Source organism: Drosophila virilis, chromosome 2 (assembly GCF_030788295.1).
Source record: "Drosophila virilis strain 15010-1051.87 chromosome 2, Dvir_AGI_RSII-ME, whole genome shotgun sequence".
In the NCBI taxonomy this organism is placed as follows: Eukaryota; Metazoa; Arthropoda; class Insecta; order Diptera; family Drosophilidae; genus Drosophila; species Drosophila virilis.
This window is the reverse complement of record NC_091544.1, coordinates 993,607-1,008,808: the sequence shown is the minus strand read 5'-3', so window position 1 is coordinate 1,008,808 and position 15,202 is coordinate 993,607. Positions and strand designations below refer to the sequence as shown.

The 15,202-nt window shown below is 41.6% G+C and overlaps 1 protein-coding gene across 1 annotated transcript in view; it reads left to right on the top strand.

The window, feature by feature from the left end:
• Window positions 1-15,202, top strand: part of C15 (homeobox protein C15) — a 126,998-nt gene that overhangs the window by 48,362 nt on the left and 63,434 nt on the right. The gene's annotated exons all lie outside the window — the stretch shown is intronic.

The following is a 15,202-nucleotide window of genomic DNA, read 5'->3' as shown; positions in this document are numbered from 1 at the left end:
TGCTAACTAGACACGTCGATATTTCTTCAGTTCTTTTGCTGCCCGCGCCGCTCACTTCACGTTTACACTCATTCGTCTGTGCGTGTGTGTGTGTGTGTGTGCCGTCTCTTTAACATCGTTTGCTCTCTCGTGTCGTGTCTCGTTTGTCGGTGGTTAAACTCGGCAATCAAATCATAACTGCACACAACAAGCGCTCTCTCTGCACCGCACTCTCTCTCTCCCGCTCGCTCTCTCTCTCTCTCTCTCTCTCTCTCTCTCTCTCTCTCGGCAGTCAACCAGTTTGTTGGTCTGCTCTGCGCCGCGTTAGAGCGAGCCGGCATTACCTGTGCGCTCTCTTGCGCGCCGGCCAATCGGCTGGCCGGAAAGCGATGTCAGCAAAAAATAACAATGGTGGCGTATACGTAACGGTAATTATGGCGTTCATCAAGCGCCACGCGCCAAAGCGAGACAGCAACAGCGCAGCGCCAAATGAGAAGAGCAACAACAAAAAAGAAGAAAAGAAAAACGCGACGCTTCTCAGTTTGTAACGAGACTGTATTTAGTATTTCAGCCTCAGCAAAAGTTTTCAAAACTTCGGCAGCGACGCCGGCAGAGACTTAACCCCGCATCCCACCGTCCCCTCTTAGTCGTGGCCTGTGCCTTTAATGACGCATACTAGAGACGACTATCCGCGCCGTGCCATGCCCCCCCTTCATCGTGTTTAATTGTCAAGCGTTTGCATTTAATTTGTTGCAAGCAAAAAACGGTTTCATTAATTTGAGAAGCCTGCAAATGACCAGAATAAGATATCACATAAATATTCGATTATTTATAGAAGAAAATTACAAATATAGATACAGAGAGCAAAATAAAATAAGATAACATAGATACTCAATCGGACAAGTTGGAGGAAAGCTAACCTGAATCGAACCGGGGAGTCCAACTCAAACCGAAATTTAAGGCAAAGTATTCATTTGAATCGGGAATCAAACTAATGAAATTTATATCTTTAATCCATAACCATATAAACCTTCTTGTGAATTACACTCCGAAGACGGAGAGAGAGAAGGATAATGTCCTCATCTTATCTATCTGCATATCTAAAGAAAAAACCCACAAAAAAAGAAAAGAATGTACGTCAGAAATGTGACACAAATTAAAAATGTTTTATGTGTTATATGTGACATTCTTGCGTGCATTATCCAATTGTCGACACATTTGCCACGACTTAAACACATTGCTGACACGCATTGTATTATGTGTATTATGTGGGCTCTGTTCCGAGCTATCTCTCTCTCCCTCTCTAATCCTTTTAATTGAAACAAATGCGCATTACTCAAAGAACAAAAGAGGGCCAAGAAGGCACACAAAGGGCGTCAAGGCGTCTGAGAACAATAGAGCCTCGGCTTCTATTAGCTAAACGCACTTAAGAATCAGAAAGAAATCGAATACAAAATCGAAACCAATTGCCGTCGCTGCAGGATGCTAAATGAAAAAGGAATTTAGCGTCGACCACCAGCCGGCAGCCGCTCGACTTTAGCCGCAGTGGGTCTTGCTTACCTGGGCTACCTGGCGGTCAGCAGCAGCAGTTGCTGCCCCTGTTGATAAGGACTAATCATACAAATATTTGAGCATTCGGTTTGTGATTGAGTTTCGCCGCGGCGGCCAAACAAAGGCGGCCCGTTTGATTTCCGCGTTTAGCGCTTCTGTATTGGCCCTTTATTTTATTTCTTATATAATTCTAATTTCTTAACTTGGCTCTTTCTTTGCTTGGCGGCTATTAGTGTATCTATTAGATGCACGCGGCGTGGGAAAGCCTGCGCTGTTAATTATGCCGCCAAAGTCCTTGGAAAATCCTTCACAGAAAATATAACAGCAAAGCCAATTTACACCTTACACCTGTGCCCCAGGTGTGTTTGTGTGTGGCTTCATTCACACGCTGATAAATTGTGGTTCCTGTGGTGAAAGTGGTGAAAAGGGTTCATTAATATTCAAATGGCGTCGATTTCATTGATTTATCGCCGGGGCCAAAGGGTAACCGGGGGCAGCTGCGGCAGCTGCAGCGGCTTCTGGCGGAAATGCTGCACCATAATTTAGCTGATTTAGCCAAATGCCAGCTATCGCTTGGGTAAATCGCTCTAAACGTTTTCAATTTTTCAGTTTTTATCCAAATTATGCGGCGCATTCGCCTTAAAAGCAATACGCAGCCCACGCCCACATTCAACTATTTGTTAAGAGCATTTGGCCCGGGGGCAACACTTCATGGCCAACGCCGGCAACTTGCCTGTAATTGTCAATTAGCAAGCTTTCAACAGCGCCTAGTCGAGTCACAGCTTCCACTTTTTTATACCCTCAACCCAGGGAATATGTTTGGAAAGGGGTATAACAGTTGTGTAAGAGTGTGTGTAACAGAACAGGCAGAAGAAAACAGCAATATCAATACATATATACTTTATATATTCTTGACCCCAGTCGATTAACAGTCGAGTCGATAAAGCCATGCTCGTATGTACTTCCTGGTAACTACAAAATCTAGAGCCTCGCCTATATGAAATATTTATCTACCTTTTTTTCTCGATATCTTCTCCCATGACCATAATATCGATATTATGAATTTCGAGACACTTTTTTAAGCACAACTCGAAAATTTTAAGAGCTCAAAACTCGTATAAAGTTGAAAATGAAAAAAAAAGATATTGCTTGAAATGTTTGTATTAACACACGCTTGTATGGCAAATTTAATCTCGGAAAATCTTAAAAAGATCCGACTATAAACACCGATGCTAATCTAGATTGCCCTTTCCATAATGTGGGTCTAGAGGAAGAAGTTCTTTAGTGCATAGAATGTATAGAATGAAGCTAGAATGACTTGTTGTTTACATTTTTCCTGTGGGTCATATTGAGTTTTAAGAGTTGAATGGCAAATTTAATCCCCGAAATATTCATTTAGATCGGACTTTAAGCACCGAAGTGAAACAAGAAATCATTTTAATATAGTGTGGGTCTGGAAAAAGAAGAATAAAGTTATTTAGTGCAAGGAACGTATAGTATGTATGGAATGAAGAAAAAATGAATTTAACGTCAGCTGATCGGACTATAAACACCAAAATTAAGCAAGTGTATATATTCCATAGTCTGTTTCTGGAGGAAGAAGTTCCTTGTTGCGTAGAATGTATAGTATGTAAAAAATGAAGCTGGAATGATTCTAACAGCAGATGTGGCTCATTTTGTGTTTTCATTAAGTTCAAAGTTCTAACACCGAAGTTAAGCAAAAATATATTTCCCATAGCTTTGGTCTGGCGGAAGGAGAATAAAAATGTATGTATAGTAATGAAGACAGAATAATTCTAATTACAGGCTATCTCCAAGTTGTGCAATCCCTAGTTGATCACATTTTCGCTGTGGCTCATTTTGAGAGTTTTGAGAGTTTCCACCAGTTTCCACAGTTCTTGGTGTGACAGCGGCTGCCAATTTGCATATGCCACGAAGTCGACTTGGCTCAGCTCCAGCTCGACAACTCGACTGCTCGAAATCTCTAGAGGTCTCGAGATCTCGGCTACCCACGCTGCATTGACACATGGCTGTCATTTGCACTTGCTGTTGATGTGATTTCTGGCTCAGATATGCAGCCGATCCAGCTGCCGTTTGGTAGCGTATCGAAAATTGCCCGACCAACTCTTACAATTATTATTATGCATGTTTTATTGGAATTATGAATTTACACGCTTGTGCTGTAATTTGACGGCTATTTCGGCTTGATTAATCTGGGTGTGTGTTCATATTTTGCAATCTGTTAAGATTTAGTGGAGAAATTATTTATATCGCAAGTATATTTGGAAGTTTGCCAATTCTAAAAAGAACGTTTGCAGAGGGCATAATAATTCAATTCTGGCTGTGAATTATTAATAATATAATTAGCTAATTACTGTAAGTATAAAATAGAGTTAGAAAAAGATTTGAATTTAAATAGCATCGCGCTAGCTTGCGATTTGAACCAGCGTCCTCTACGCTAAAGTGCCACTTGTGCAAATCTGGTATGTGTTAATGACACACATTTTGGCATTTCACTTCTTTAGTAGCAGGCCGCGTTTTTCCATTTGACATACAAACTTTGGCCCGCGAAAAAAGAGATCACAGCCACTGTCGCGGAGAAAGTCTGCAATGTTTTGTGTTGCTGCCGCAGAAGAAAACTCATCAGAAAAGGTAGTTAGAGACACAGAGCGACCATTAAACATTGCCAATTTCACAGTAATCAGCCGCATGGCCAACTGAGCTGGGCACCCAAACAAAGCTTGGCACAAAGACGCTCAAGAAAAAAAAAAGGTAGCAAATCGAACCAAAGCCGTTTAGGGCCACCCACATCGCAGTCAAAGAGCAGCCAAAGAAAATCCGAAAAGCTTTCAGGTCAAGATTGGTAGCGCAGCCCTCGCTCGACGGCCACGCTAATCAAGCACCAAGCTCCACAATACCTGGCCAAATGTCGAACAGTTAAGAGCTCCGGCCTAAAAGCGAGAAACAACGCGACGACAACAAATCAAACGCTCGCTGCAAATGGAAAGCACGAAAAATGGAAAATACAATGAACAAGCAAATGCTAATTAAAGCGATGCTCAAATTGAAATGTTAAACTTTTGGTGATACCCTGTGAAATGAGAGATATACGAATGTGGGGTGTTATTGACTAGTCAGTTAAGCAAGACTTGATTTAAAATCAAAGTTAAAGGGTTTTTTTTTGGTTTAATTTCTATTGGTTATACCCTGTAAATATAAAAATTGACAGACGTAGGGTGTTTTCGACTTGAAAGCTGCACAATAATTTGATTTAAGTATAAAGGTAAATATTTTATTTTGAAACTTAAATTTGTCGTCTGAAGATAACACTCCAAAATAGCCCTGAGCCGAACCGGGTTGATCCTCGAACTCTATTTATTTATATATTATGAACCAATTTTTCATATCATATCATTAAAGAAGAACTAAACCTGAAGAGATTGATAGAGTTATAAATTTCGCAAAATGTTGATAAGGCAAATCAGAGCATACATCAGAATAAGAAGAAAAGAAGTCCCTTACACTTAGTCAAGCAAACTAAATCAAAGATTTGATATTAATATGGCATACAGGGTATTTGGTAGTCCAACACACATTAACAGATATGTATCATGCTCATAGTTACGCGTATATCGAGTGGGTTTGGCTCAAATCTAGCTAGCACTGGACACAGCCACATGGATTCGGATCGCATTGGGTCGAGTTCTTGATGGGTTCTCAGGTTCTCAGGTTCTCGGGCGCAGCTACTGTTGCGTGCTATATCAATATTGACCCCTGATCCGGCTACTCACACGCTCCGCACGGCACGGCGCATTTACATCTGTTGAGAACTTTGTTTAGATACTTTTTCGACTGAATGCCGCATACAAATATTTGTCCGCCGGGCAACTTAATTGAGTTAGTTGGGCTCTCGGCCAGATCTACGCGTGGCCGGCATTTATTTTGACCGATGTGTGATAATTACGCTGGCATCGATGCTGCGGCCGCTTTGATGGGAGGGCAGCTCTTAGTTAGGGACAGCGGCCTTTTTTCTTTGACTCTAAGTTTGCGTACGCCGTGCGCAAACAAACGGTTCACTGCCATTGCCCACTGCACTTTTATTGTTTTTGTTCTTTTTATTTATTTACTCTTTTTTGTTGTTGTTTTATTTTTTTCGGCGGCTTCTTGTTTAAATATTGAGACTTGTGTTTAACATAATTAATGCAAGTGGCAATTACAGTAGCCGCAACCGATCGGCCGAAAGGAAATAACGCTCTTTTTTCTCTGTGCGCTTCATAGGCGCAAATGCAATCAACATTTGCATGCAAAATACACTAATTATATGGCTGCACATTATTGTGCCAACATATACACTTTATTAAAGGCATATTCACAATGTTATGTATTCGACAATTAAAATTGATAAATGCAAGCATATATTTTCCATTGTGAAGATCTCTACTAAACTCATCATGATTTACCCTTTGCATATAAGAAACTGGATTCTGGCCCTTACGGCTTTCGCAGAAAGTCAATCATCAATCAGTTACTCATTTACTCAGTCAGGCGAATAGTTGGTCAATAAGTAAGACAGCCAATTCAGTTATTCAGTCAGTCGATAACTAAGTCAATCTATCGGTCAATTCGTCATTCTGTCAGTCAATCAATCAATCAATCCTCAGTCCGTCAATTTTTAAGTCCATAAATGACTGAATGTTAATCAGTTAGTCAACTCAAATGGCTAATCAGGTAATCAGTCAGTCAGTCAATCATTCAAACCATCCATCAGTCTATCAATCAATAAGGCAGTGAATCACTCAATCATTCAGTCAATCATTGTCTAATTGTCAATAAGTCAATCAGTTGGTCAATCACGTAATCAATACGTCAGTCAATCAGTCATCAATCAATCACTAAACTAATGCCAATCAGTCTATGATTTAACAATTAGTGAATCTGTTACTCAATCTAACAGTCTATAAATCAGTCAGTCAGTCAATCGATCAATCAGCTTATCAATTGTCCATCCAACAAACAGGTATTAAGTCAATCAATCAGTTTGCTGTATATATATATATATACCTAATTCATTAGTATTCTCATTATTTATCATTAGATGTCTACAAAAGGTTTCCAAAAGAATTCCCATTGGCCTTGCTAATCATTCTCTAAGAGTATTAATTCTTCGACTTGTGGGTCTGCCAGTCATTTTGCAAATTGTTGTTACTAAAGAGCTTCGTGTACACAACTTGAAAGCGGGGTAAGGGCGTTGGGGGCACGGTCAGGGGCACGGCACGTATGAATATCAAATCAACTACAATGCAGTTAAAAAGCGCATTTCAAACACCTCGCAGACTCGCGCGCAGTGCACAGTGCACAGTCAGTTGCTCGTTTGGTGGTCCACAAACGCCCCAAGTGAGCATTAAGAAGAGCTGCCCAGAACCTGGCCCCGACTCTGGCTCCGGCCCCGGTTCTGGCTCTGGCTCCGGCTGTGGCCCTGGCCCTGGCCCTGAGACCACATTGCTTGATTGCCGCGCGCCGCTTGAGATGACGTTGCATTTGCGACGCTACCTCGAGACGAGCCGCGGCCCGAGATGCGGCTGTGGCAGGAAGCGAGGAAATGTTTTTGTTGCCTCTTTTTCTGTTTTGTTGTCTTTTTTTTTGCGCGTCCATATGTGGAAATAACAATTCCTGTTGCGCACAGAACTGGCGAGGCGGAGGCTGCAGCTTGTTGCTGTTCATGAGGAAGCCAAAGAACTTGCAAGCTGGAATCTATTGCTGACCCTGCTCTCCCTCTCCCTCTTTCTCTCCCTCTCTCTCTCTCTGTGTGTGTGGAGCTGAGCGCCATCTCGTTTAATGCCTTTAAGGCGTGACCATAGTATTTTATAATATGAACTGATCAAAGGATGCCGACACGTTTCAACTTTGCCGCCTGTTGGTCCCCCCCTCTAAGCCAACCCATTCTCCCCCCCTTCGCAGAATCGCAGTTTTGCACGCTGTTCTCGCGCTCTCTGAAACTGGCCCTGGACCTGGTTCTGGCCAGAGGATGGGCAACTCCAACAATAACAAATTGACCAAATCGATTTGTTGGCTTCGCGTTTTTCTCTCTTTTCGTATTTCAGCATTTTTTTTTTGCCCGCTTTTCTTTAGCGGCATTTTCATTTAGCTTTATTGCTCATTAGCTGCATGAGTGTGAAAATGGCGAGTGCCAGCCAGCAGATACCTGTATTGGCAGCACCGGAAATGAAGGCATCTCGCGAACTTTGCGCCCGGCGCATGCGACATGACTAAACACTTTTGGGGGCATGCCCCAAGCCCCATGCGAGACGCACTCAACTGTACTTGAATTGATGGCATTTTAATGCAAACGAATTAAATCCTTGGCACTCGAGTGGATAATAAAAACGAGCGGGTTGCCAATTCATGTGGGGGGGTTGGCAGAGACAAACAATATGCTCATCGATTAGACCCGGAGGCAGACCTCGGCATGTCACACCTAATCGAAAACTCATTAGAACCTTTCGAGTTTCGAGTGCAATCGGGACACAATGGACACAATTGATTGCAGCTGGGCGTCCAAAATGCATTTATGTGTCTATTAAACTCGCTAGAGACAATCTCTCTCTCTCTCTCTCTCTCTCGAGGGTGTCTGCCAATTTGATTGACAGCGCGACCAAACGCCACAGTTATTTATGAGGCCCTAACTATAGACTGGGCCACATTCGAGTCCAAATGCGTCCACGTTTTGCAAAAATATCACACTCTGGCATTCATTAGCCTCTCGTCTGTTGCCATGGTTTTTGCGTTTATTAATTGCCTGACATGTCCATTAATTTAAATCAATGATATATATTTATATTTATATATAGTTTTTTTTCGCGCTCGACTGCATTAAAAGCTGCTACCCCTTGGCGACAATTAACATAATTTTTGCACAAATTGCAGCATAAATCTCATCTCCATTTTTTATTTAATGGCGTTCAGTCAATTAAATCTCCACAAAATTAAATGCACAGCAATAAAATGGTGGGCCAGTACAGTGCAGCTTGACATTAAGTGACATTAAGAGGGAGCTTCACTCTTCAATATGCTTAAGCGTTGTAAACTAATTATTTAAAAAATGAAATACCCTTAAAACTAAATTTTCATAAAAATCTTTGAATATGATTTTGAGACCGTTTGCATGGTTTTAGGAAAAAGTTCAGACAACTGTTTCCACGAATTTTCCACCCTTGCGAGTGGATTTTACCGAACTACCCGGTTTAGCCTTCACCTTCCCATAACTACAGTTAAAAGGTCCGACAATCAGCACAAAAAGTTTTATATACAGAGATAAAGGGAATTAATGAATATTGGCTTGCACTTCTTTCATATCAAGTGACTACTGTACGCTTGAGCAAAAAATCTATAACCTTCAAAACATACTTGACATGTGGAATTTTCGCTGTTGATGACTTATTTACGATATTTGATAGCGATTATATTTTGTTGTTGTTGTTTGTTACAGTCGACAGCGCGATTTGATGCTGTCACAGGTGACAATAACAACAACAACAACGACAACAACAGCTAATAAACTGTGATTAGTTGCATGAGGCCTGCCATTGGTCGTTGTTGCCACTAATTTTGATCGTTATTTGGAATTTATTATGCCCAACTTTGGCTTAATCTGAGTGTGTTGTGTGTGGTGCGAGTCTTTTGCTACCGTTGAAGCGGCTTCTTTGACTTTTAGAGCAAACAATTAATTTATTTTTATATACCCAAAGCCATCAGGAATGAACAGAAGGGTATATTGCTCTTGTGCAACAGGCAGAGGGAAGCCCATTTAGCATATCAATTCTTGATGAGCATAAATACGCAAGTCTAACTACCCAAAGCTGTCTATGAAAACACATCTAACTTGGAAAGTACAAAAGCAAGAGACATGAAACTTCGAAAATAGTTAGAAACTTGCACAGCTAGCATATATTTAATATTCGATATTTATTCATTTGCTGGCTTGAGAACTATAGTACTTATATATATCTCTTATATAGAACTTTTAGTACCTTTATTATATATATTATATATACAAATATAGTATATTCATATATCTTATTATTATTAGAAATACTTCAGTTTCCCTTATTCTTACCAAAATCGAAAACAAAACTCATTTTTACTGGTAGAACCTTGCGCCTTGGTATGTACCACAGGTTATATGCCACATTTAATCGTTGAAAGTTGTAGGTAATGCGGAAACTCTATATAAAGTGATTATTTATAAACTGATTACAGGGTATCTCCTAATCGCTCACTGCCGACTAGAGCAGTCTTACGTGCAGCGCAGTCGGTGGCATTTCATTGCTTGTATTGATTTTCGTCTCTGAATTGATTTAAATTTAATTTATTTTAAATATCGAGCTGTGGCGAGAGATTGCGGTTTTGGTTTGTGGGGATTCATGAATATTCATATTCATTGCCGGCGAGCGCATCGCCTAACGAATTATTCATTTGCGTAAACATTTTAATTAGCAGCCAAAAATGGCTGATTTCTGATTAATTTCCCAATGATTAGTTCGTAATTTATTTACCAGCACGCCAGCTACGCAGATCTCACCAAGTCGATGCGGTTCGATCTGCACGGCCTACATGATCTGGCAGATTCCGCAGATCTTCAGATATTCGCACCGGACCGGAACAAATTAAAAGGTGCTTTAATTAGCAGCAATCGAGGAACATTTTGGCCAACATTTTTCCCCCGCCCACTTCTGGGGAAACGCTTCAAAAGCCGCCGTCGAATTCGGTTTTCCACGAAATGAAAAACCCAAAGGGCAGAAGAGGCATCAATGCAAACAATGCCCAGCTCCAAGAATGCATCCTAACTAGCTACCGTTTAATTTTTTATTATCCACACACAAAAAAAAAACCGAAAGGAGGGTGTGAAATTGTCGGTGTTTTTACGATTTGTGGCTGTGGGCCCTTTGATGGCAGCAGCAGCCTCCTCCGCCTTCTCCTTCCTGCGACTATTTGATGTTTCTATTCACACACACACACACAGAGCCCACTGCCAATGTCAATTTATAGATTGGTTCTTTTGCTGCTGCTTCTTCTTGTACCCGAAATTGGCCAGCTCTTGGGCTGTGGATCATAAAAACCATAAGAAACTCTTTTAGGGATCTCACAGACCATATTCTTTTCCGCGCGCTCCTTTTGGCTATTTTGACGTTTATAAATATCCCACAATTTGTATCTCTTCCTCACCCCCTCTCCATCTCTCCCTCTCCCTGAATCTCTGTCTCTCTGTCTGTGACGTAATGTTGATGGACAAAGGTGCCGCGTGTGAGAACATATGTCGCTGCCTGGGTAGATCTCTGTGTGGCTCAGCTTCTCAGTTCCTCGGCTCTTCAGTTTTGATTGCTTTATTTGTTGTTTTAGGCTGACAACTGGGCACTCGAGTGGGCGTTTTGATTGTTATTCTATGCTTTTCGTTTTCTTCCCTGTTTTTTTCGCTTCTCTTGTCTTTTTACTGCAATTAGTTTCAAATTTTCCGCGCGTCTTTGGTGGCACCTGCTGCAAGCATGGGAAATGCATGTCCTGCACTTCCTTTAGGATGTGCCTCATTTGTGCTACGTTTAGTTTAGGCAGCTATTAAAGTACTTAAGCTGATGGCCACGGGAAGTCAACAGCAGATTCGATTTACACAGCAAATCAAAAATTGATTCCCATACACTTAAATAAAAACGACAACGTTTTTATATAAAGCAACAATTCTTATTCAATGTAAATAAAGCGTATGAATAAAAATAAAAAAAAGGTATAAATATTTGCAATAATAAATAATATTTCGAAATATTAGTACAAAAAGCTTAATGCCATAATTGTATTAGTAATAAAAGTCTCAAATCGTTTAAGGGAATTTTGTTGAAATTATTTAATCTCAAATATTTTTCTATTTATTTCAAATTATTTTTTCGTTTTGCCTAAATAGAAACATTAAATTATTGTTTTTTCATTACTTATTGGGGTAAAAAATATTTTTAAATTTGGGTACATTTTCTTAAACTAAGTATGAATAATTTTTGAAGCCTTCAATGTTTCGAAGCTTAAGTATAGAATTTAAGAGAATTTGTGGATTAAAAAGTTCCTGGAATAAGAACTTTCGAGCTTCGCTGTGGCATGTGTGTATATTTGTGTTTTTTTTTTTTATTTAATTTTCCCAGTGTTATTATTATATATATCGAGTGAATTCGCGAATTCGCTTGTCGTTATTCATCCAGAATTTGTCTGCTTGGCAGCGATGCGTGTCGCGGCACCCGTTCAGAGAGCCGCCACGGATGCGCCTCCGTTGGCTCTGACAGTTATGCTAATGACATTGTGAGTCGGATCGGGTTCGGCTTCGGCTTTGGTTTCGGTTTCGGTTTCGGGGCGTTGCCTTCTTGAATGACTTTAATTTGACAGAATTTTGTCTTGTCACTTTGTCACATTTCGCATGCGAAAAATGCGCCAAAAACTGTGCGGGTAAGGGGGAAAGGGGGAGAGGGAAATCTCCGGGCGGCGTCTTGAAACGCCACTCGATTTGCCACTTCCGCCGGATCGTAGCTGGCTGTCATGGGAATTACTCGTCTGGGAATGCCACAACGCCAACTGACGACACAAATATCACATACGGCAGAGCTTTTGTTTTTGTTCATAAACCAGAGGATGGAGGGGGGTGGGGAGCATTGGCATGTCATTTGGCTGCAGCGTCAGCTACCTGCCAATTACCTGGGCAGAGGCAGCATTCTAGCCGAGGCTCAGCCAAGGCGACCACCAAGCTAGCCGCATCTAACAGCTAAAGCGCGCTTTGATCTTCAGCCGCCTGCTGGCCAATGGCCAGGCAATGTGATTAAGCCTGCTTTACACATACATACACACGCACACACTCACACACACACACACAGTCAGAGAGTGTTTGCTGCAGTTGCTCTCGAGCCTCAGCCTCCAGTCTGAGCCTGTTTCTTTCGCTCGTTATTCTCGACTTTGTACGCCTGTCTGCTCATTTATCAAAAGCTGCCTCTGTAGCTGTGTATCTTTGTATCTTTGTATTATTGTATCTGTGTGTGTGTGTGTGTGTGTGTATCTTAAGCGTCTCATATCCGCAGCCAACTGTCTGATTTTGGCTTTGAAGTTCGGCGCAGCTGCCTGATTGGCCGAGCTGGAGTTGGCTTTTTTTTTACCGGGCGCAACTAAAGTCTTTAACTGGCTTCTACTTGGGCCATATGTATCTATAAGAATGTATCTTTTGCGCTCTACTCGGCTGCTTCATTAGAAAAATGACGGCTTTGTCTTTTTTATGGCTTACTTTAACGCTTGCTGCTGCTGCTGCTGCTGCTGCTGCTGCTGCTGCCGGCTGCTTCTTCCTCTTCTTGTTGGCTTAACTCATTTGACCGCGAGGCATCTTGCGTTTGCCCATTAGCCATAATGGCCACATTGCCACCTGTGTTGCACACACACGCACACACACACGCACACTCGTGGGCAAATTGCAGCATACCTTGCGGCGTTTTGGCCGCCTGATATGCAACTTTTATTATTGATTTTAGCTAATGATTTAGTTGAGCTGCTTTTTTTTCTGTTTTTCGTTTTTCAATTTTCGCAACTGTTTTTTTTTCCGTGAGAAAAATGTTTGGGAAAGTTTTCAGCTTACATTAGCCATGCTGTGGGAATTATTTACCAAAGTTTCCGCGTCTTGTTTTTTTTTCACTGATTTCAACATAGATTTGCCAAATTTAGACTAATCATGGCCATAATTTATTGTCACCCAAAGCCCAGACAAAGCCCAGAAACAGTGCAACGAATCGCGCGCAAGTCTGGCGTCCAAGTCCAACGAAACAAACCCCCCTCTCCGCAGGGAGCAGCCACCCTGCCAGCAGCAAATAAAAGTCCAGAGTCAACAAATCGAAATACATGTGAGTGCGAAAAACTAATGGATTGATTTATGTGGCTCAACACCTGGAGTGCTGAAATTTATTGTGGGCCAGAGCCCATAAATCAGCCCAGGACAGTTTTGCGTGGGCGCAAACAGATAGAGGGAGGGGAAGGGGGGAGATATGCTCTGGTAGAGAAAGTTTGCTGAAATTGACAAAGGGATAAGAAATTCGCCACGCTAGACAGACACGATTTGGGGGGGAAAGGGATTCTGAACTTTGTTTGTTGACTACATTTTGAGTAATTAATAGCTCCCAGCGGTATTTTTGCGATGCGACAATAAAAATATGTTTCTCGATTTGTTTGACTTTTGGCTCTGGTTGGGGTCACATACAGATATCTCAGACGAACGAAAATTAATTGCTGTCATTAACATGGGAATTAGGAGAGACCAAGTCAGAGACTCCCAAAGTCAGGATGTAAACGAAAAGTAATTTGAGTTTTTATTGCTTCCGTGTTGAAAGAGTGAGGCGTGGGCGAATAGCGCCAAATAATGGAGATTAATATGGGGCGTGAATGGACACAGATGCAGATGCTGGATATTCAGATTAGAAGCCGGGCCAAGGAAAAATGTTCAGATTTGAGGCGTGGAAATGGAAAATGGGGGCGGGGGGTGCAGAGTGCTGCAATTAACACAGTGACTTAACATTTTTATGCCCTGCACCAATGCTAGCTGGTTTATGAAGGGTATGCTGAATGGGTAACAGAGTGTGTCACAGCTAGATGAAGGCACAAAGTATATATGCCCCTTCAGGAGGACGAGCTAGGTCTATAGGGTATACTCGATCAGTGTCTTTCTTTCTGTATATACCCCGGTCTTGCCCATATTATAAATAAAATAAGTATAAAAGAGCCAAACCTTTTGAAAATCAGTTGACGAAAAAACAAAATCCTATGAAAATCGAATGAACTTTGACCGAGTTATGGGGTGGGAAGTTATGATATGTCTATATAGAATATTTGAGTATAATAATAGGATAAGATTAATAAGTTAGTTATATTATTATATAATTTTATCATTGTGTGCAGCAGAGGAAAAAGTATTGATTTGTCGAGTTGGGTACGGGGTATTATAAAGTCGAATACTCGAGGCTGTTGTTGTGAAATGTGTAAATTAGCTTAAAATTTCAACAGCAAATAGTGTGACGCCCTCAGATCGGATCGGATCAGATTGGATTGGATTGGATTAGATCGAATCGGTTGGGGCCGAGGATTCTCATGAAATGTGAGCGCGAGTTTTTAACACAATTATAAATCTCCGGCTGCATGAAGTATTGGCTGCGTATTAAGGACTAATTGCGGCCTGGCTATTGGCCAGTCGTCTCACCTGTGTGTGAGTCGGCACTGATCAAAGATAGGGACATGAAAGGATCTGCTCAGCCGGAGCTCGGGTTCGGCTCTCGTTTACGATTCTTCACGCTCAGTCGCCCAGCTTGTCTTGGCCTGGACCTGGAATGGAGGAGTAGTAGAAGGTGTGAAAGGCATTGACCAAAACTAAAGTGCAGCGAGAGTCCATTAGCCACCTACGCTGAGGTATATGAGGGTTAGTCCTTGCTGAGGTCCTTGCGCTAACTACGTGTGGCTAATGTGTCCTTTTGTGCTCGGCTGCGGATTATCACACGCCTTATAATGAGTTTCTCCTAGACCTGCTGGCAAACCTGTGCCAATTCCCATTGTCAGGCGCATTTGTTACGCATCCAGAGACAATGCAGCATCACAGTCATAGAGCGGGTCAGGATCGACA